Source organism: Molothrus ater, chromosome 27 (assembly GCF_012460135.2).
Source record: "Molothrus ater isolate BHLD 08-10-18 breed brown headed cowbird chromosome 27, BPBGC_Mater_1.1, whole genome shotgun sequence".
In the NCBI taxonomy this organism is placed as follows: domain Eukaryota; kingdom Metazoa; phylum Chordata; class Aves; order Passeriformes; family Icteridae; genus Molothrus; species Molothrus ater.
This window is the reverse complement of record NC_050504.2, coordinates 4,216,882-4,238,953: the sequence shown is the minus strand read 5'-3', so window position 1 is coordinate 4,238,953 and position 22,072 is coordinate 4,216,882. Positions and strand designations below refer to the sequence as shown.

Sequence of the window (22,072 nt, the reverse complement as noted above, 5' to 3'; positions counted from 1 at the left end):
AATCCATGAAGGAAAAAAAAAAGTAAAGCTTTAAGATTCGAGGCAGAAAGCAGAAAAGCTGCCTCCATGGAAACTTGACTACATAGTCTGAAATCACACCAGAATGTTTGATTTCACAGCAACAAGTTTGAGAAATGTCTCGAGATATCTTGAGCTGAATGCCACTCATCCTATATTTGAAAATATTGAACATTAGTGCTGAGAAACATCCAAATAAAAGGCTGAACTAAGACTAGTTTTCTCTTCATCCTAGGGTATAAACAAAGGAACCTTTTTCCCCCTCAATCCAAGCGAGCAGGTAAAAATTCACAGCAATTTTGAACAGCTAATTGAATCTGAAGCTTCTGGACCAAACATAGCAAAGGTCACATGTATCCTGATCTCAACAGTTTAATTAAATTTTCCCAGAGAAATTAGCAACTTACTCATACTTTTATCAACAGAACATTAATACACAGACATTAAGCACAATGGCCATCTGTCTTTGAAAACCAAAACTACCCCAACGATCAGAACATGCTGCTCAACCAGTCCTGCTGGAAAGCAAAGGCTCCAAAATGCTCTCATGAATAGGGATTTCCATCTTTCAATGCAGTTATTTTTCTAGTTTTGGCTGTCAGATGCACCAGCTGGTATAAATTGAGCAAGCCTGGATGGTATTCTAAAATCAAATCAAATCACAGTTTAAATTCTTTGCACATATATACATGTTGGAAACAAAATACATACTGACTAAAAATAATCTTGATTTCAGTTCTAACTTGCATAATTAATTTCTAAGCCAAATGTGTGTTTTAATGATGTCTGTCATGTAACAAATCAAAGATCAGGAAAATGACAGCATTCTTTAAATGACTGTCATGTAACTACGACTGACCTAATTTTACTGGGGACTAATCTGGAAAAAAAGTCTCATGTTTCCATCTTGGCAAAGAGTTTGGCTTCTTAACCTCATATTCTCTAATTAAAAGTAAGATTTGAATCATATGTTGCCATACATAATGACTGCACTTACACAGTTCATTACACAGGAAAGTAGACCATTGATAAATCGAGAATTCCACAAATAAAACCATACAACATAACACTCCAGTCCAGAATTAGATACCTCTTGGCTGATTTTCAAAAGTATTAAACAAGCATCCACTCTACCATATTTTAAGCTGGCAACAGTTTCTTCATGATCATCACTCTAAATAATTATGGGAAAGCATCCAGACCTCAATGGAATAATGGAAAAAAAAAAAATCAGAAAAGTGACCACGATTTGAATTAAGATTTTTCTGCTTATCACGTATGCCTTAAAAAAAAACCTCACCCTGTGTGTTAAATCTAGATGACATCCACATTCTGCTCTTCACAACTCAGGCTCCTGCTTTTATATTGCAATTAAAAGGAGCTCCCATTTTATTTTCTTCTCATAAATAGTTCCAACCTATTCATGAAGGATTGCATTTTTCAGCATCTTAATCACTTCTATCAAAATTTACAAACTTGCCTATTTACCACCTTTTCCCCAGCAATCTGGGGGCAGGAGCTGTCACTGTTTTATGGTACCTGGTGGTCCCCAGCCCTCACCTCTCTCATATTTTCACACCCTAATTACCATCCTATGTTTAATAACTGACAGACAGAGACTGTTGGAGCAATGTAGAGTTAGTGGTGGTGCCACAGCAGAAAGGAGCAATAAGTAAGTGTAAATCTTGGGTCATGCTACTCTTACCAGCAAATCTGCTCAATGGCTTTAGAGAGAGAACAAGTGTGACTGAGTGTTGATTATTTCTTGACTGGTTTTCATTTCAAGTATTCCAATACTGTAGGCTCCAGAAGGGAAGCAAGCCAGTTCTTTTTGTTGTTTCTTCTTGCTGCCCCTGGTTGTGCATGCTCTTCAATGCCAAGGAATGGATAGGATTTGGGATTTGCCTCAGTGAATGATGCCATAAGTTATTGATGATTATACATGCCTACATTTGCATTCCAAATGTGGAGGAAAATACATCCCCCTCCTTCCATCTCTATTAGATTTCCTCCATAGGACAGAATATAGATACTGATTTTAAAAATCAGTTTGTTTTTGTGGTTATGCAACTTTATGGAATAATCTCACCTATCACTGCCAAAGTTTTAGTGAAGCTAAAAATGGGGGGGAGGGCAGTGTAGAGGCTTTGTCTAAAACCCCAAACCAACTCAGCTGTGTTATCACTGACTCTGACACACACTTTCTGATACTCCTTGTCTACATCCACGAGTCATGCACAGAGTATTTCCTTTCCCAGAATGAAAGGGAACAGTGTCCCCGAGCATTCTGGCGCTGGAGAGACTCAGAAAAGCACTGGAACTGCAGCACCACCAGGTTTCACTGTGAAACCAGGGAAAGGACAGTGCAGGAAAGCAGGCAGGAGGGGTAGGGCAAAGCCAACTGCACCTCTGCTTTTTGCAATGCTCCTGTGCCAGCAATGCCAACTGCACCTCTGCTTTTTGCAGTGCTCCTGTGCCAGCAATGCCAACTGCACCTCTGCTTTTTGCAATGCTCCTGTACCAGCAATGCCAACTGCACCTCTGCTTTTTCCAATGCTGCTGTGCCAGCAATGCCAACTGCACCTCTGCTTTTTGCAGTGCTGCTGTGCCAGCAATGCCAACTGCACCTCTGCTTTTTGCAATGCTCCTGTACCAGCAATGCAAGCACTCTGCTTTTCCAATGCTGCTGTGCCAGCAATGCCAACTGCACCTCTGCTTTTTGCAGTGCTGCTGTGCCAGCAATGCCAACTGCACCTCTGCTTTTTGCAATGCTCCTGTACCAGCAATGCCAACTGCACCTCTGCTTTTTCCAATGCCAGCTGAAGTGACTGAGGCACTTCTGAGCCACAGGCAAGGATCCTGAGGCCAGTATAATGTTTTGGTTTACATCTGGGATAAGTTAAAAGGGTGCTTGGCATTCAAAGCCAATTTCCTAAGCCATGGTAATGTAGTTTTCAGGAGTCACATTGAAAGTAACTCAGCCTTGGATTTGGGAAGTGCTCAGCTTACTCTGGCTCTCTCACTATCAATGTTTTCTGCCTGCTACTGTTTATCTCCTCGAGGCTTTGTGGACTTGGTTCTTTGATTTCCCTTTTTGGACCCCTAACAGCTTGCTTTATGGTTAGCTGATTTCTCCTGTTAAAAAAAACTCTCACTGGGCTTTCAGTTCTCACTTGCATCAGACTGAGGAACCACAGTTGTTTTTGCCAGAACTGTAACTCTGTGTATCTCCATTTTTGCTGCTGGTTGTGGGATGAAACCATAAACTCCTGATTGTGTTGTTAGCTGAGGAGGACAGTGTGGAGTGGAGTTCGTGTATACAACACTGAATTCTTTTGAAGCCTGCTATGTGCTGTAATTTCAAATGTACTCACACAATGGCTTCATTTATAACTCATAGTTTAAACACACTGGCTGAAGTAACCCCTTTGGTTACACTCCCAATTCATTGGTCTCAGCCTTAAACAGCAGCCCATTGTCTCCTTTGCTGTAGCTAACATAGCCAAAATCCCTGATTCACCTTTATTATACTCTGAAACAATGTCTATTAAGAAACAATGGTCTGAAATTTCCTCAGGCAAGTTCTGCAGAAAAACATTTCTGACATCAAGATGCGTTACAGCAAATCCAGCAATGCCTGGCTGCATCACCACCCATATCAAAAAGGCTTTTTTCTTTAGCAAGAATGAGTCAGAAACATGAAAAAGAGTGAAATGTTCAGAATCTTGTAGCTAGATCGGATTATCTTACATCTAAATTAAGTATGGGTAGCATGTTTTCCAAAGTTCATTGCTTTTAAAGCCAAATAATGCAAATGATACGGCAGAAACCACTTCAGGATAGTCTTAACACAAATCTAAAAAAAGGCATATTTCCACAGCTACCAGAGCTTTTATGCTCTATAAAAACACACAAGGAAAGCAAAGGAGGAAAAATCTCTGCTCTCAGCTTTTGGGCTCTTGTATGAAAGCAATATTCATAATCCCCACTGCCCATCTGTGTGATACAGTCATTTAACTTGTTAACCTTTAGAGATCACAAGACCCGTGAATAAATCCCTCCTCAATACGTGATGGAAGCAACTCCCCAGCTCAGCAACACCTCCCAAGAACTGAGCAAGGCAAGAAGGTGAACACAGATACTAAAAAACACATGAAAAGCAGCAGGACCTCACTTCCAGCAAGGATTTAAAGGGCATCATGCAGAGAGACAAGCATGGTCCATACCATGTACCCGTAATATTCCACTTGAAATCCGTGCTTCATTCACTCTTGCCCAACAACTGGTTTTAAAATGCATCTCCTCTGCCACCCAGCTCCTCTGTACTCCATCACTGCTTTGCTACCTAAGCCATGTCCTGTTTCAAGTCTTCCTCAGCTCTAAAATATCTCCCACAACACAACTGAAACAGAATGAAAGCGACTCTTATGAAAATCTCTTTATTCACAAGTTTGTTTCTATTAACCAAACCACTGAGCCACTACGACATCTCTCCATAACAGCTGACACAGATCTCAAAAATTCCTTTAAAGTGAAACTATTAAAATACTAAAGGAAAACATAGGAAAGCTGATGACTAAGAAATCATTTCTCTGCTCTGTAAAGCCCAGGCAATTAGGATTACAGTAAATTAGGATTACAGGAAATGAAACCTGCAGAAAAAACCCAAAAGCCATCCTCCTTCTCCCAGCAAGCTCATTGTGCAGAGCCCATAGTGAGTGCTTGCCTCTGGTTTTCCGGGTATAGGAAGTGCATTTCCTCTGCTGCTCCTGCAGCCCACTGCAGGAGAGATTCACAGAGCAACAATGACCAGAAAAAGAAACTAAAACAAGAAAATCTCAACCCAGTCAACAGTGAACCTAAAATTACTCCTTCAGTGTCAAGCTAAGGTCTCTGCTGTTAAAAGGTTACTCTGCTCATGACTTTTTGTGTAATAATTGCTTTTAATACACTAATACACACAGGCACAAACACTGTGGTTTTGTGGTAGTCCCTGTGCTGCTCTATCAAGGAAAACAAGGATTCTTCCACTTGCACCAGAATAAAGAGGCTCCCTCCTTTCCAACACAGTTTGAATCATGTATCAGTATGAGACACATAATACAGATTCTGTGTTAGTTCTAGGTAATTTGACAGTAGAGAATTAGATTCCGAACTTGAAATCCTTCTAGGAAGTTATTACTGCTGCAAAATTACTGTAATATGACTGCTGCAACAGTTAATTAAAAATATCTGTCACCATGCTCAGGAAAGCATTTTTCACAGGCTGTTTTTGCTACCAACTCCACCTGCTTTAAGTACTCACACTACATTGGCAGTAAAGTGGAATGCTTAGTGGAATCTATGTAAGCAAACTTAAAATAACTACACCCCTGCAGTAATTAAAAGAGGAAGATAAGGAATGAATTTCAGTATTATTAACTACACCCCTTCTCTTTACCTCTCAATTATATTTGTTTGTATAAAATCATTTGTGTCAGGGCACATTTTATTAGCTTGCTCTAAAATGTGTAGAAAACTCAGGCAGCAATTAGACAGATTAATGTCTAATACTGAAGGGTAATTTACCCCATTCCCCACTGCCAGCTCAAAAATGCTACTTAGTCCTCTCTAAATGTACTCTTGCTACATTTTTCCAGACTGCTGAAGAATATAAATGATGGCTATAAATACATCCACATAGAAAAATTTTAAGGACTATATCAAATTGTTAGAAAAAGGGAAAACATATAAAATTCTCTATTAAAGGTTGCAGTCAACAAGACACCAAGTCTCAAAGACCTTATTACAAATACACATAAACAACATGGTAAATTCAGAAGAACTTGGGGGGGAAAAAAGTAATGAAGATTTACCAGCTTCCAATACTCAGCTAAAAATTAAATGTGAAAATCCACTAAACATCCACTGAGAAGATGCTGCTTAGAGCAAAAGGTGACCTGTAACCTTTACTATGAGGGTGTGTAGAAAAATAATGCTGATTTGCATTCCAATCCAGTCTCAAGCCTGCCTGCCCTGCAGATAAGATAAATGCATCTGTAACACCAGGCAGTTTTCATCAGAAACCCACAACTACATTCCTTACAGCTGGGTCTCAGCAGCACCCACCCCCTGAACCACTGCCCCACATACAGAATGCAAACAAATTCTTGTGAAAAGGGTATTAAATAAAATTTAAAATCCCTTTCCTCGCATTTATTTGGAAATAATAATAATAATAATTTTTAAAACCTTTGATCCAAGGTGCCATGAAAGGGCAATATATGTGCATTCAAGGAGAAAAAGCAGCTGATCCATCCTTGATTAGCAAGTCACCCCAAGTGCAGTGATCCATTCTATTCTGAAGGATGTTGACTGGCATTTTAGCACAGGTATAAATGTGTCAAAATCCTGTCTGACTTCTAAATCACTCAACCAAGTCAGTCTTAATCTCCAGATGAGCTTTTGTTCTCTCTAAATGCTCCATTAGAAGATTGGGAGACTTTTTCACACAAGCTTTTCAAAATACATTATTACTAAGTTCACCACTTCTCAGTTACTCTCCCCACCAGCCTATCCACACATTTATTTAGATGCAATTATCTATGCAGGAAACACATTTACAAACTCAGAAACATCTCCTTGCTGCTCTCTTCCCTCAATGTCATCTTCACTACCTGAGTTCTCCAATAATTTATTTGCTCATCTTCCTTCACCCTCAGGATGCACAAGACAATAGTGAGAAATATAAGCCCTGGTATTTACAGAACTGCATCTGCAGGAGCAACTCACAGCAAGGAAGAAAAAAAGAACATTACTCTCACACACAGGCAGCTCCTGGGTCATCCTGACAAGCAGGACAGCTCAGGAGGGAAAAGTATCCAGGAATGCTGGAAAAATACAGAGATTGGCACCCCAGAAAGGATTTCCTTTCAGCCTACTGAAAGGCACAGAGCAGAAGGCAGAGTTCCCATACAAAAAGACTCTCACAGAATAGGGATGATGACCTGACATCTTTCTGGGAGAGCTCACAGGATGCTCACAAGCAGATTTGCTCAGCCCAAGGGGGTTTTGAAGGTGACACTGCCAACAGCAGACACACACTCAAGGCCTCTCAGTCCTGCACACCAGCACAGACTGGTGCCCTTTGGAAGAAGAATCATTTCTCATACACTTCCTTTATTGTCACACACATGTAATTCTCTCAAGCAACACTTTCCCATGGCTGCTTTTAAAGGTTTAAAAGTTTGCACGCTGATGGAAGAGGAAAGTGAGAAAGAGCTTCCCCTCTGTGTGATTATTTACTTAAATCCTTCCCATGACTACCAAGCAGAATGATAAAAACCACCTAAGCATGAGGAGGGGGAAGACTTCACTTCACACAAATGGTTTCACCTCCGAAGATCTGAGCGCCCACGAGCAGAAGGGAAACCCGTGGTGTTTGAGCAGCAGGTCCTGCCCAAGGCTCTGCTGCCCACCCACACCCACCCTGCACCCGAGGGACCAGAGAGCAACTCCTGGCCCTGCCACCCCAACTCAACAAAGCCACGAAGATAAAACGGCAGCAGGATGAGAAGGGGGAGGGAGGAGGAAGAGGAAGGGCACAAAACAAGGAAGGAAAACCAAGCTGATGTTCCTCTAACCAGCAACGTGCAAACCTCATCATCTGATATCTGTGCTGGGTAAAAACAACTTCTGGAGGAAAACAAACAAAACGCAGTTGAAAAAACACCAGGTTCTTTCTGGAGCTTTCTTACAATATTTCCAGGCTTCTCTACATTTTTGCCTACATTATTTCTATATATTATTTAGTAAAAGACTGTTAGCAAGCTGCACACAGATAAAATCCATCTCCTCAAGGAAAATCTAGAATTCCCAGAGGTACACAAGTAACACAATATGAATCTGGAGACATCTTTCCTTTATCTAAAAGGCAAACAGATATAAATATTGCATCTTTCCATCAAATTAGGCACATTAAACATGTAAGTGAAGTGATTAATATTTAAGTGGTTTCTTATTTGGAATAATAAAATTCAATTTTATGAAGTAGTTACACTTTCAATAATCATTTACTATTTCACTATTTCCACTATTTCTGTTTAATATTAAAAAAAAAAAATCAGATCAAATCCCACTAGCACAAGCACTTCAGACAGAACAACTTGACACCAGGAGTGGAAACTCGGGATTTTTCAAGAGGGAGAATGGACACAGAGTGCTTTTTCCTGGGCTCTCTCTAGTTATATTTGATGTGAATGATGTGTTACAGAGCATCTTAAAAATACAAACAGGCATCCTACACAACAATTTTGTGGGTCCTTTTAATCACATCCGGCAGTTTACACCCCAACCAGCCGTGTCGCATCCTTTCTTACACATAATATTAATATTTATTCAAATTTTCTTGAAAAACTTATCTAGAAATCAGTCAGTCAACAACTTGTTGTGATTTATGGTTGGTTTTTTTTTTTTTTCCTAGCTATTCACAAAGAGCCTGAGCTCAGAATATGGAATAGCAGGCCTGCTGCCAGCAGACTTCCTGTGCTCCAAGCCTGAAGCATATGGATAAGCTCTTAATACAATACAGAAAGACACTTCTTGAATGTAGGCAGGCAGAATTGCTTTGCACAGAAGTTCGGCACAAGTGGATAGACTGTGAGCAAAGCGCCAGCAGATATAAATCTGGGGATTTATGGTAGAGATGCTTGACAGGAGAGGTTGAAGCTGCCCAAATTCCAGAGCTGCACATTGCAGCCAGCACTCACGTCCACCAGACACGAGAGCACAGGTGGCAGAATGTGACGTCTGAGAAGGGTAAATAAATGTCCACATCCACACTCAGCTCTGCTGCATCCACAGCTAGACAGGTAATCATTAATACCAACATTATTCTGCATATTACATGACTCTTGAACTGAGGAAAACCAGCCCAGAGCACACAAAGAGGGACTCATCACTTGAGAGCTTTGTATGGCTCCTCAGTTTCCAGATAATGACCTTATGTTACGTGATTTAATCTCCCCTTAAAGATTGTTTTATCCAAACTTGGAAAGGTTTTCTCTTTGCCTCCATTTATGAAGAACGTTTGTTTGCATCTAATTTTTAGTGGTTATGCTGGAGTAAAAAACCTTGACTACACAAAAAGACACGTACATGTCACCAGTAAAGGTGACAGCCAGCTCCTTGTAGGGCCTGATGTGCTTTTTCAGCTGCCCGTCTGCAAGGACAACAGCAGGGCAAAAGTTTCTTGTAATGGCTCTCTTAGTGCAAAATTTTAATTGTAACCAAGCAACATTAGAGAACACACTGTATACAGTTATATCCAAGCCATACCATGGATTTGGTTTAGGTGAGTACTGAAACTTGCCACAAAAAATTAACTAATTAAGGTGACTATTCCAAAATGGAGTATCTGACTTAAAGTGCATTTCTTAACAGAAATAATTCGGTAAACAGATTAAACAACCACATGCACACACTTACAAAATAGCATTTGTTAACTCACTTAAAAAATCTGCACATGTATCCACCAATTTCAACTCAGATTTCTACTCCCAAAGGTCCAAACTACAGTAACACAACATGGAAAACTGACTCAGTGCAAGGACTGGGGGTGTATTCAGTAGGCTTGGACAGAATCTTCATTGACCAGATTTGACAAACTGGGCTTCAGGACATTTACAAGAGGCAGAAGCAGTTTAAAAAAAACCAAAACAACAAGAAAACCACCACACAAAGAAATCAGCAAAATCAGAGTCCAAAGCAGAGCTCAGACACATCATGAGGATTCCTGCAGCTTCAGCCATGCAGGGAGGACCCTGGCAAAGTCCCTGTGCTGAGACAATGTACACTGCCAGGAAAGCAGCTACATCTACCCAGAAAATCTGATGAAGAACAAAGCCTGTGTCTGTGCAGAAACTTTCTCCACTCTGATCCACAGTATTGATATTGAGAAGTATTGATAGAGTCTGAGCAAGTCTGCAAGAACCCAAGTCTGAAAAAGGGCACAAATTCACAACTCCCCCTAAATTTCCCTTGCTCTGTGTACATGCAAATGATATTTTTGCAGTTTTCATTTCAGATGTTCTACAGCACTTTGTGCTGCTCCTGTTCTTCTGTATTTATAGTGCTGACCATTTTTATTCTGAATAAACGCTGAGAAATTAACTTGCTCATTCTCCAAGCTTCTAATTTTCCAAGGCCCATTTGAATCTAATCCTTTCTTCCTATCCCTGCAGCACCTTGAAAGCCAGTGCCATCCCCAGGTTTTACCAGTACACTCTCAATTCCTCCACCCAGGTTACTAAGCAACCTGGTAACCAGCTCTGCAGCCACTCTACAGCATTTCTGATTATGCCACATCCAACTTTTCAAACAAAAACACCACAGGCCACCGTACTGAAGTGATCCTAAAAGCGAGATGAAGAGTTTTCCCCGCTCATTACAAAGTTTCTCTAATTTTAGAGCAGCAATTTGTTCAAGATTAGTTAATAGTGCCAAAGATTCAGATCTTCAGTCCCCACTGGGTAAAGTCTAAATCAAATCAACAGACCATTATATAGCCTTCAAAAAAATTCCCCAGTTTCATGGATTCATCAAGTTGAGGCTTACATAATACCAAAAAAAAGCCCATTTTTTTTAGTGCCTAGGAGCTGGTCTAGCAGGCATCACAGCCACACTCGTCTGACTTACTCCCCTCACACCTTCTCTCAAATGCCAGCAACTAAAACCCCAGCAGAGCCCCCCATGACTGAAAATACTTCTCAAGTTGGCAAAAATAAATACTTGCATCTCTTTCTCTTTGAAAACGTACACTGATTTAGAATGACACCATTTGGCCTGTGATCACAACTTGTAACTGGCAAGAACTCCCACTGTTATTACTTTTTGGGATAACTGCTACCCACATGGTGCCAGATGGTCCCTTCCACCTCTGCTGAGGAGGTGGAGCAGCACTGCCTGCTGTCAGCATTGCAGCTTCTTCACTTTCTCTAAATCAAGACAGAGATGATATTGCCAGAATGAAGAGAAAGAGGCCGGGCACTTGTAGCTCCGTTGCAGTTTCAGCCTTCAAAGACCAACAGTCCTTTCTTTCATGGTGCCTGTTACACTAAATCCCCTCTCCAAGAAAACAAGGGGATGTCATGGCCCCCATGCAGGTATTAACCAAAGGCTGGTGCCAATGAAAAGCTGCTCAGAAAGATTTCAATCAAACACAGATGTTTTAACTGTGAAGCTGAGTATCTCATACTAACAACTGTGTGAAGCAGCAGGAAACTGAGTTGGGGTCTTCTAATCAAATCTTACACTGAATATTAAATAGGAAAATCATTTGAGTAAGAGGAGAGAAACCCATTAAGCAAGAAAATGGGGAATTTGTCCCTCCATAAAATAGAAATTACCTATTAAACTAAGATTATGTGGAACTGCAAAAGCTGCTGGGAAAGATAATCAGCATTAGACTCCAACTTATACAGAAAGTAACAGATGAAGCAGCACACAGCTACACACACTGAATGCCTGCCACAACCCAAATCATTTTGCAAATATCCTTAAAAATAAAGTCACATGAAGAACACCAGAGCCTGCAAGCTGGGATAAACCAGCAAAATCTGCAGACACGAGCATTGATTTGATCACTCAAATCACACTATCCACTTGCATTTGCACCCCTTCACAGACTCAGTTTAACAACTCTCATAAAAGTTATACCCACTCACACATCCTTTTGCCTCCCTTCTCCAAGCATCATTGATTTCTAAAATTCTATCCTCACTATTTTACCTCAGTTTTCCCTCTCTCAGAACCCTTCCATATTCTATTCCAGAAAATCCCTGAAGGATAGAAAGTTGTTTATCTGTTTGCCTGCTAAACTGCTCTTTGCTGCAGACTTTCCTCTGAAGACTTGCAGGAACAGCCTGGATAAGCCCATTCCAATTATCTACTCAGTCACTGACCCCTTCTGCTCCCAGATCTTCTCCTGCTCAGGCAGGGAACCTGGAACGTGCCTGCTCTGAAGGAGAAACAGGAGTAGCACAGGGGTCTTGGGCCTGAAAAGACACCACTTCTTGAGCAATTTCAAATTCCAAGCACCCTAAATAATGAGTGAATAAATGCTGCCATCCCCCAGCCCTGGTGAGCTCCAGAACATACAGGCTTTCCCACTGATACCTCCCAGCATTAAAAACACAGAACTCATTTCTACAGAAGCACTTTGTACCTTTATCTTCTTGTTACTAGGGCCTCTTCACGCCATTATCTGGAACATTAAGGGCACCTGGCTATCAAAAATGATTTCTAGACAGAGAATAATCCTACACAAGACAATGGAAGATAAGGCAAAAGGGAAAGTCATTTGTTATTAAAGAGGTAAATAAAAGGACCGACCACTACAAGTATTCAAACTCCCATTCTGGAAGATTTTATACTCTGCCTTTAATTTTGGTATTTTTCATATGCACTGCTGGTTTCTCTGGTTCATCAAGGTTCTCATCCAAACGATGAAGAAAACACAAATTTTTAGGAAAGACACCTGAAGAGAACACAAACAAAGGAGGAAACCACTGACACCCATATACAAGCCTTACTCATTAAGGCATATAAAAATATAAATTGCAGCTGAGGTGTTTCCTACTGATTGCTTTGTAAAAAAGCATTTTGCTTAAATAATCTGAATACAGAAAAATAGCAGCAATCTGTCAAATATTATTGCACCTGCCATGGAAATTGTACAGGCATGAAGGGGAAAATCAAATAAATACCCCAAATACTTGGAAAGAAAGCAAGTAAATAAGAAGCTCCCCATCATAAAATACAAATTGACCATCTCTTTTCTCACACTTATTAACTAATAACAAATACTCAATGTCACTTTTACTGCAAATAACAATTCACCTATCCAAAATACTTCTTACATTAATGAGATCATTACAAATCTTAAATTTGAGATCACTACAATCCAAGCAAAATTAGCAATTACAGCTGATGTAAGTACAAATAAGACAATTGAATATTCACCAATAAAGTGAGGAGCTCAGAGAAAATTGATGCATTTGCCCTATTCATTGTTATTTGGGAATTTTTCCTCAACTGTCAGGCTATTCTATATTTTAATCTTAAAATTGTTCCCTGTAGATGAGGGTAAAAGATGCAGTTCAACCAGTCAGCTGAATTTCATTAGTGGTGTGATATGAGCTTCAACTATTACACACTGGAAATGTGCAAATCTGATCTCTGAAAACCGAGGCAGCTAATTCCAATGGCAGAAAACCAGAGCATATGGAAATGTGGATATAAAGACAAATAATTTCAAATGACAAGCAGACCTCTGCTGTCTCACATGCAACCTACTTTAAAAGAAATGATCACCAAATTTATGAACTAAGAAACTCAAGGAAAGAGCAGCAAGAAGGGCTGTGTCCATCCTTCCAAGCCCTGGGAAGGCTGGGATAGTGGCAGACACACTCTTGGTATTTGCAAACGCCTGCAGCACAGTGAGGAACAAGCCCAGCTTTCAGCCTCTCCGCTTTGATCGGCACAGGAAGGTCACAAATGCTCATCAGATGACTTTTCAGGAACTTCTGAGAAATGGGGCACCATGAATAGAACTGCTTGTGGTGCAAGAAAGGATCATTCATCTAGCCCAGGTCCTCCACTCCGCACATAGCACTGGATTCTTTCTCATTAAGTACAAGTGAACAACTAATGAGCAACAAGTTGCTCCAAGACTCTGAAATTATGAAAGATCTCTCACAACAAATCCCTGTGCAGCCAAACAGTGGCATTAACAGCAAGCCTGCCCTCACCCTGCAGAGCTCCCAGGCTGCTCAGGGAGATCTTCCTTCGGTCACAAATATGTTCTTTCCATAAAGGACAAATAAATAACAAATACTGGTAAGAGCTGAAATGTCAACATGCATGATTCATTGCGCTGTTCATTAATGATGCCAGCTCAAGAGACAGCACCACTCTCCCAGATTACTTCCCTGCCATTAGCTCACACAACATCCCTGCTCAGCAGCAGCAGGGCTCCAGCAGCATGCAGGGACCTGCCTGGATAGGAATAGTAACATGAACTCACCAGGATCCTGTATGTTCCTCAAGTATCTGCATGTGCCTCTGCCAAATTGGCTCTTAAGGATTCCTACCTCAGGTTACTTCTTCAGTAAAGCTAAATAATCCTCATCTTTACAATGCAGCAGGATGGATGGGAGAGGAAGGGAAAAAAAAAAAACAAACCTACTCAAATTTTCAGTTCAAAAAAAGCAACACTTTTAGAAAATAAGCCCTACACTCAGAGCAGGAAAAAACTTTGCCAAAGTGTTATAAAAATTACTGAGGAAGCAAAACTTAGACCAAAGTTTGCTTTATGCAGAATACATAGAAACCCAACTATTACTTGGATTTTATAAAAGCCATGAATAAGTAATGATTCCTTCAAAATCAAATAATGATGCAACGTGGCACAGACCCAAAGCTGAGTCAAAGAAGCACACGGTACTTTTTATGTTTTATCATTACTAATTAATGTTTTCTTACAGAGTATTTTGCAAGATAGAGTTTCTGATGCCACGGTATAAATTCTGTTATTTGATGAATTTTGGAAGGATAGGGAATAAATGCTACCCAGGAAGAAAGCCAGGCTGCTCAGGGGACTCAAGAGATTCAAAGATTTCTCTCTTCTTGAGGAGCTGAAACGCCACAGCCCCATTACCACAGCACCCAGAACATACAGCATCTTTATTCACAACCTGGTAAAGCAACTTCTGCTCTCTCCTCAGAATCCCACGGGCAATTCCATGCCAAATTCCTCTCCAATGTGTCCAGCATCCTTGTTAAACTAGATCCTTTCATCACAGGCTGCTGAAGTGGAAACCTGAGGAACCCAGGGATGGCACAGCTTCACAAGGGTCTGGGCTCTAAATTCCCAGTTTCTCCCTTTCTAATGCAAGTCTCCAAAACAAGTGCTATTTCCTTCAAGTAATGTAGAGTTTGCATTTAAAGTAATCACTTTTGAAATTCATGTAAAACAAACAACTGCATTTTAGCTCCATACAATAATGGGACTGGAACCATTCTGAGGAACATAACTAGAATTTGGTTTTTCCAAGCTCATAAAATCCAGCTGGCGAATAAACCAGAGACAAACGACCCAGTTCACTGGATCAAGTATTTCCAGGTGCAGTGAGCTCCAAGCGCACTAATTTATCTCCAGTGAGTGCAACAGGCACGTGCTCCACTTTCCAGTTCAAATGAAGGTGCCATTCTGGGCTGGCTGGAGCTAATTCTCCTCACAGTAGCTCACACAGGGCCACGTTTTGGTAAAAGACTTGAACTATAAGAGCCAAAAACAACCAGTGGGCCCAGTTCTGTTACCAGTGACAACCATGGTAACCTCCCACAGCCCTTCCTGGCCATGTCACCGTGTCCTGTGTCACCACAGAGCTTCACATGTCCTGTGGACGCTGAAAGAATTCCTGGGGGTGAGCACACATTTATCACATTGGAAACAAAGCACAAAACCTGAAATTACTGATCAGGCTGACTGCAAGGGTTATAACCAATGGCATAACAAAGGCTGCAAGCCTGGGAGTATTTGTGGAGTACTAAACATAAATCACTCACCCGCTGTACACCAAAAGGTGCCATTTTAAGGCTTTGTGCGACACTGCAGACACAAGATCCCAACTGGGATCAACCATTCAGAGAGCTCATCAAGGATAAACTCAGCTACTCCATTTCCTGCTCCTGCACCCTCCTCCTGTCACTTTCAGGCTCCACAGGTGAAGTTTAGCTCGTTGATCCAGCAAGAAATTAACTCCACAAAATAAACAGCTGTCATTCACACAACAGTTGCTCAAAAGCTCAGTGCAGCACACGACAGAGGGTCCACAACACTGAGGCTGGGAGAACAGGATAATGATTCAGCACAGCTCCTTAAAATCTGCCCAACCTCATCAAGAAACAACACCCAAAGCCATTTGCCTGTCTGGATGTCAAAGGAAATTACCTTGTCAAAGGAAATAACCATTGTGCTCGGAAGAAAATTCATCCTCAAAAGTTGAAAGAATCAATGTTTATACATCAAAGAGACAAGAAACAAGGATTTTGCTTTTGAAAAAAATTTCAAAGCAAAAGACTTTTTTTAATAGTGCAAAATATGGGATTACAGGTGTTACCAGGCTCTCAGCTGATCTCATGTTTAACCACCTCTAGAAAAGGGAAATCTTGATAAAACATAAGACAGGACATAATCCTTCTCTTTTTCTAATGAGAAAAACCATGCACAGATTTGGGAGAGTCACGGGTCCATTTTTTTGTTTTTAATGTACCAAGAGGTTGTTCTAGTTTTCTGGCTTCCCTCTTATTGTTTTTCTTTTTCAGTCTAACAAAAAAAGTAAGATATACTACTATGAACTTTAACAAGCGTCCTGAAATTAAAGAAAATACAAGACTATAAACTAATGAATACACTGTATAAATAACTTCAATGTGTCACAAGCAGGCCTGGCATCAAAGTGCTCTTCTGGAATTGTATATAAACTTACACCTGCAAAACTCAAGAGTAAACAGTGCACAACGCTGTGTGTGATACATATTTGGGCCTGAAACCATTTGCATTTATGGTCATTAATATTAATAAGTGAGAATTTGCAAGCAGGAAGTTGGGGATGCTTGTCTGTAATGTATTAAAAAATTCATCTCGCAAAAATTCCCTGCACATAGCAGGTATGCTCATGGACTTCTCAACATTAACATATATATCACTGGGATTTCTAAAGGTTTAGCTGAAAGTAAATCTACTGCATGCAACCTGCAATTTAAACCGACCCAGTAGCTCACACAGGATCATGGGAAAACCAATGGAAAAGACAGAAAGATGAGAACAAGAGAGGAATTGCTACAAGGCAATCAATACTGATAAGGGAGTTTATTTTATAAAATTATATTAGTCATCCAGTTACCCTGAATATGTAAGCAGTAATTCACACAGTAATTACAAGTCTACATTGCAGGCCAGCGTGCTCCAATATTCCATGACCACAGCAGAGATCCAAACAGGATACGACCCTGCCACTCCAATGGAATTGGGGTAAATTTGAACACAGTCTCTCACTGTGTAGGATGCCCTTAGGAAAAGTCACTACAGAAAAGAAGCACAACTCCGAGTAGTTTGTTTATTTTCTTAGAAGCCCAAGAGTCATAAAAGCCACAGACCTCAAACTGGCTAAGATAGTCTTTGCCTAAGCATTGCTGCTCTCTTTCCACCAACAGTTTGTTTGCAGTCAAAAAAATGAGATTTTGATTCTGGCAAATGGCAAAATATTGCATTTTCTTCAATCAACCACAGGTCTATCGTGCATTTCGTAGGTAAACATTCCCCCACACCAAGTGCCCATAATCTAAGGTGTCTCTCACCACACAGTAAAAAGCCTCATGTGACTTGTACCCAGCAAATCCTCTTCAAAATAATTCTCACCAAAAGGCACTTATTACACCAGCTCCTTTTTCCTTTCTAATTCACACCTTAGGAACGGATGTTCCCAGGTGCAGGTTTGGAAATGAAGTTCTGAAGATTAAATAAGGAAAATTAACAACCTTTAGCATTTCACAGGAATCATTCCACGCTCCAGCCTGAGCAATGCTGCTGGCAGGGTCTCCTGGCCATGTTGCTGCTCTCCACAGCACGCTTGCAGTATTTCTCCTTCTCCTCCCGACCCAACATTGATTTGCCTTTGCTCCTATACCGCAGCTATGTTGCACTCCCCAGCAGCGCTAATTAGCCCCCATAATTTATTTAAGTTCTCCAGCTATTTCATTTTCCTTGCACTATTTTCACCTCGATAAAAGCCTAAAACCCACACTGGTCCATCGCTGCCTAAACCAGCTCGCCGACACCAGCCCCGCAACTTCCCAGCACAAACGGCGGTGAGAATCTGCCTTTTCCTTCCAAAACACCCATCCGAGCGCCGTCTGCCTCATCATCATCATCATCATCATCATCTCGCATCGCTTTTTTTTTTTTGCATTTTAGCCCCCACCGACCAACCCACGCCTGTAACGGAGAGATAGAGCGTGTGTCATTGGGCTCCACACGCCTTACTCACCCCTCCGAGGGCGCACAGGGAGGGCGTTTAACCCTGCCGGTGCCCGCAGCAGCGGGGGCGAGGCCGGTGCGCGCCCGCATCACGTGCGCGGTACCTGCGGCACCTCCCGCTAAACACGGGCCGAGGAAAACGGCCTCGCTACAGCCCCCGCCGGGCCCGAGGGGATGGATGGGGCGCAAAAAACGCCCATCGCTGACCCCCCCCGCGCGCCGCTTGCTCGCTAAACGAAACGGTCGATTTCCTCTCTGAACAAAACAGTCAATTTCTCATTGAAGAAATAGAATTTTGAGAAACTCGCTGCTCCGCGCCGACCCCGCCTTTCCCGGCGCTCGCCGCCGCCGCCGCCGCCGCATCCCAATCGAATGAGCGAGGCACCGACAGCGCCGGCTCGCCCTGCCCGGGAACGGCGGGGAGGAGCCCCCCGCCCCAGCCCCGTTGTTGCGGTGCCCTCGGCCCCGTCCCCCGCCCGCGGGAGGGGCGTGGCGGGGATCGCGATCTCCCCCCCCCCACTCCAGCCCCCTCCTCACGACCGCCGGGCGTTGCCCCATCACGGTGCGTCCCCGTCGCGTCCCACGCTCGCCCTGTGGCCCTCGCGCCCGGCGCTCCGCTGGTCCTTACCTGGCGCGGGAGGCTCCCGGCGGCCCCTCACAGAGCGCGGCTGCGCCTCCCTCTCACCGCATCGCCGGGAGCCGCCGCCGCCGCGGCGAGCGCGCGCCCGAATGGGAGGGGACGGGGGGGCGGCCGCTCTCGCCCCTCCTCGGCGGCTCCTTCACCGGCCCGCCCGCTACAGCGCCCCCTCCGCCCGTTCGTCCGCGCCCGCCGCGGCCTCCTCGGGGGAGCCGCCGCTCCTCCCCTGCCGCTTTCCTCTTCCCTTCCCCCGTTCCTTCGCTCGGTCGCTCCGAGCTCGCCGCCGCCGCCGCCGTCTCACGGGAGCCCGCGGAGGGCGGGGAAGGGAAGCGGCGCGCGGGCGCGCGCGCTCCCGGGGCTCCCTTCCCCACCGCCCCCCATGAGCGCACGGAGGGGCGCGGCCAAGCGCGGATTCGTGACGAGGGCACGGTTATACAAAACAGGCGCGCCACGCTCCTCTAGAGCGCAGCGCTGCCGTCGGCTCCGCGCTGCCCGCATTGCCTTTCCTTCCTTTCCTTCCTTCCTCTCCCCACCCCTTCCTCCCCGGCCGTACCTGGCGCGGCTGCGGAAGGCGGCGGGGGATGCGCCTCGTTGACACCCGGCCGCCGGGACTCAGCCCCGGCCGGGAGCGGGGGAGCAGCGCCCGCGCCCGGCGAGCCACGGAAACTTTGGGGGCGCGCGGGCGGGGGCAGGATCCGCCGGGGACGGGGAACGCGGCCGTGGCCGTGGCCGAGCAACGGGACATGCCCAAGCCATGTGCGCTCGCAGCCCCATCTACCCTGGGTTGCCTCCCCAACCCCTGTGGGCAGCAGGCCCAGGGCCCCTCTGTCCCCCTCAGGTGAGACCCCACCTGCAGGGCTGCCTCCAGCCCTGGGGTCCCAGGAAGGACTTGGTGCCTCCTCTGGACTCCCTCCAAGAAGATGATTAGAGAGGTGGAGCAGCTCTGCTCTGAGGAAAGGCTGAGAGAATTGGGATTGTCCAGCGTGAGTGACCTAATTGCTCCTTCCAGTACCTGAAGGCAGCCTACCAGAAAGATGGAGATATTTACAAGGGCCTGGAGAGGCAGGACAAGGGGGAATGGCTTCAAACTGGATGGTCTTCAAGGTCCCATCCAACCCAAACCATTGTATGATTCTGTGAGGACATGGACTTGTTGGAGGGAATCCAGAGGAGGCACCAAGATGATTAGAGGGGTTGGAGCAGCTCTGCTCTGAGGAAAGGCTGAGAGAATTGGGATTGTCCAGCGTGAGTGACCTAATTGCTCCTTCCAGTACCTGAAGGCAGCCTACCAGAAGGATGGAGATATTTACAAGGACAGGACAAGGGGGAATGGCTTCAAACTGGATGGTCTTCAAGGTCCCGTCCAACCCAAACCACTGTATGATTCTGCGAGCTGCAGGATGGTTGCCCACAAAGACGGGAGCAGGAAACACTTTCCAGGGCAGCTCCACGGGCCAGGAACAGGTCTCTGGCAGCTCCAGGCTCTGTCAGGACCTGCACAGGGCCAAGGCACCAAAGCCACCTCTGAGGGTTGAACCTGTTCCTGCAGGTGCTGCTCGGCCTGGGCACTGACACGTCGTGATGTGATGGAACATGATGACCCCGGTGCCTGTGAGCTCCTCCAGGTACCTCTGCAGGTGTGCCAACAGCCTCACTGACTTCCACTGGTTCTTAACAAATGAGACTTCTGGGAATCATACCTGGAAACAGAAATGCTTTACTGATCATCACATGCGATGGAAGACCGGAGGCACAAGGAGCACACAGCAAATGCTGTATTACCTGTTAAAACTAATATAAACATTTATTTAAATTACCTAAATAGTGTAAGGTAGCCACTGAAACCAGCAATGCAATCAGCATCTTGGCATTGCTTAATTGCCCATGTGAATGAAATGTAACTGACAGAAACTTGGGCTTCTCGTCAAACTGAAAAACATTATTTTTGCACAATAAAAATATATGGTAAACAGAATATTGGGTTTTCACTGGCTATTTCCCTTTAAGAAAAATTATATTTATGTCTTAAGTCAACAAAATAATCTTTTTAGTCCAGTACAAAATGTTCCCTTTAATTAAATTATCTCCACTCCCTTGGGATGGATGCCTCATTAAACCTCCTGGGTGCAGATTGCTTGCCTCCATCTCACCCTAGAATGGTTAAGAGCTTTACATCACATCTCCCCACAGTGCCAAATTAATCACCAAATAAATGAAGCAACAGGGTAATCTTCAGTTGTGAGTCAAGAAAATGACTTGTACAAAAAATAAACTGCAATAGAAAGAATCCTACCTACGAGGTGTCAATGGAACCCAGAGAGTGCTCTGGTTTGGGTTTTAGGCATATTTGTAGCAGAACTGATGAACAAGATGCCAAGTTTCTGGAATGAAGGTGGCGTCAGAGTGAATGCAGACTTGTCATCCACATAATCTGTCAGTGCAGTCGCTGGGTTTGCCTTCACAGGAGAGCAGCATCACAGGAAACAGTGCAACAAGCACTTGAACAGCAAATCACAGCAGGGAAATCTTCCAGGAATGTTTTCCTCAAAATCCGTACCCTCCTGCCTCCCTTGATCCCTGTGGGAACAGCACTGCTTTCCTCAGCATCCCGTCCTCGCTGCTTGTAAGTGACAGGACCTGGTGGCAGTGTGGCTGTGTGGCCTGTGCCACTCCTGAGCCTTCTGTGGCGCTTCTTCCCTGAAAGAAGGAGATGTGATAGACCAAACCACTCTGCACACAAACAGGCACTCCAGCAGGAGCTCAAGCCAGAATAATTCAGACCACCACTGGAACCTTTCAGCCCATGCCTAGAGCTTTGCCATGCCATTTTTTTTAATCATGAATATCTGTTGTGTAACAGCAGTTACTTTGCAGCTAATTTTTTTTTTAAGGTAAATCATATTTGAACAGAATCAAAAATAAGCAGGAGCTAAAATATCTGCAGTGCTGGGGCTGTGCCAAACACCCACAGATTCTGTACCCTGTACTCAAGCCTTGTCAAGTAGCTCAGCACATCTTTATTCTAATCATTTACTTTCATTTTATGCCTAACAGAGAATTGTCCTGATTACTCAAGCAAAGCACAGCAAGAAAAGCACAGAAAACATTTGGTCAGCTTTGGGTCCTCGGTGCTCCTGGCATAGCTTGAACCTCCACAGTGCCTCACCATGAAAGATTTTGGTGTATGTGCAGTGGTCACATAGCTCTTGACTAGATTTCCACTAAATCTCTTCAATAAGTGATTGGATCACTCTAAGCAGAGAGGCAGCAAGAGCTGCTGGAGGTTACAGAGTGACTTGAGCAGCTGAAAAAGCCCCGAGGTTCACAACTCTTTGGGC

The 22,072-nt window shown here is 43.7% G+C and overlaps 1 protein-coding gene across 6 annotated transcripts in view; it reads right to left on the bottom strand.

Annotated features, from left to right (window-relative positions):
• Window positions 1-19,025, bottom strand: part of TANC2 (tetratricopeptide repeat, ankyrin repeat and coiled-coil containing 2) — a 147,308-nt gene extending 128,283 nt beyond the window's left edge. For 3 of the 6 annotated variants that reach the window (XM_036399000.2, XM_036399003.2, XM_054517461.1), the window contains exon 1: window positions 18,726-19,024. The gene's annotated coding sequence lies outside the window, so the exon portion shown is untranslated. Of the gene's footprint in view, window positions 1-18,107; window positions 18,416-18,725 lie in introns of those variants that run through there. The other 3 variants (XM_036398998.1, XM_036399002.1, XM_036398999.2) reach the window with 2 other exon arrangements.
• Between the last annotated feature and the right edge of the window lie 3,047 nt (window positions 19,026-22,072).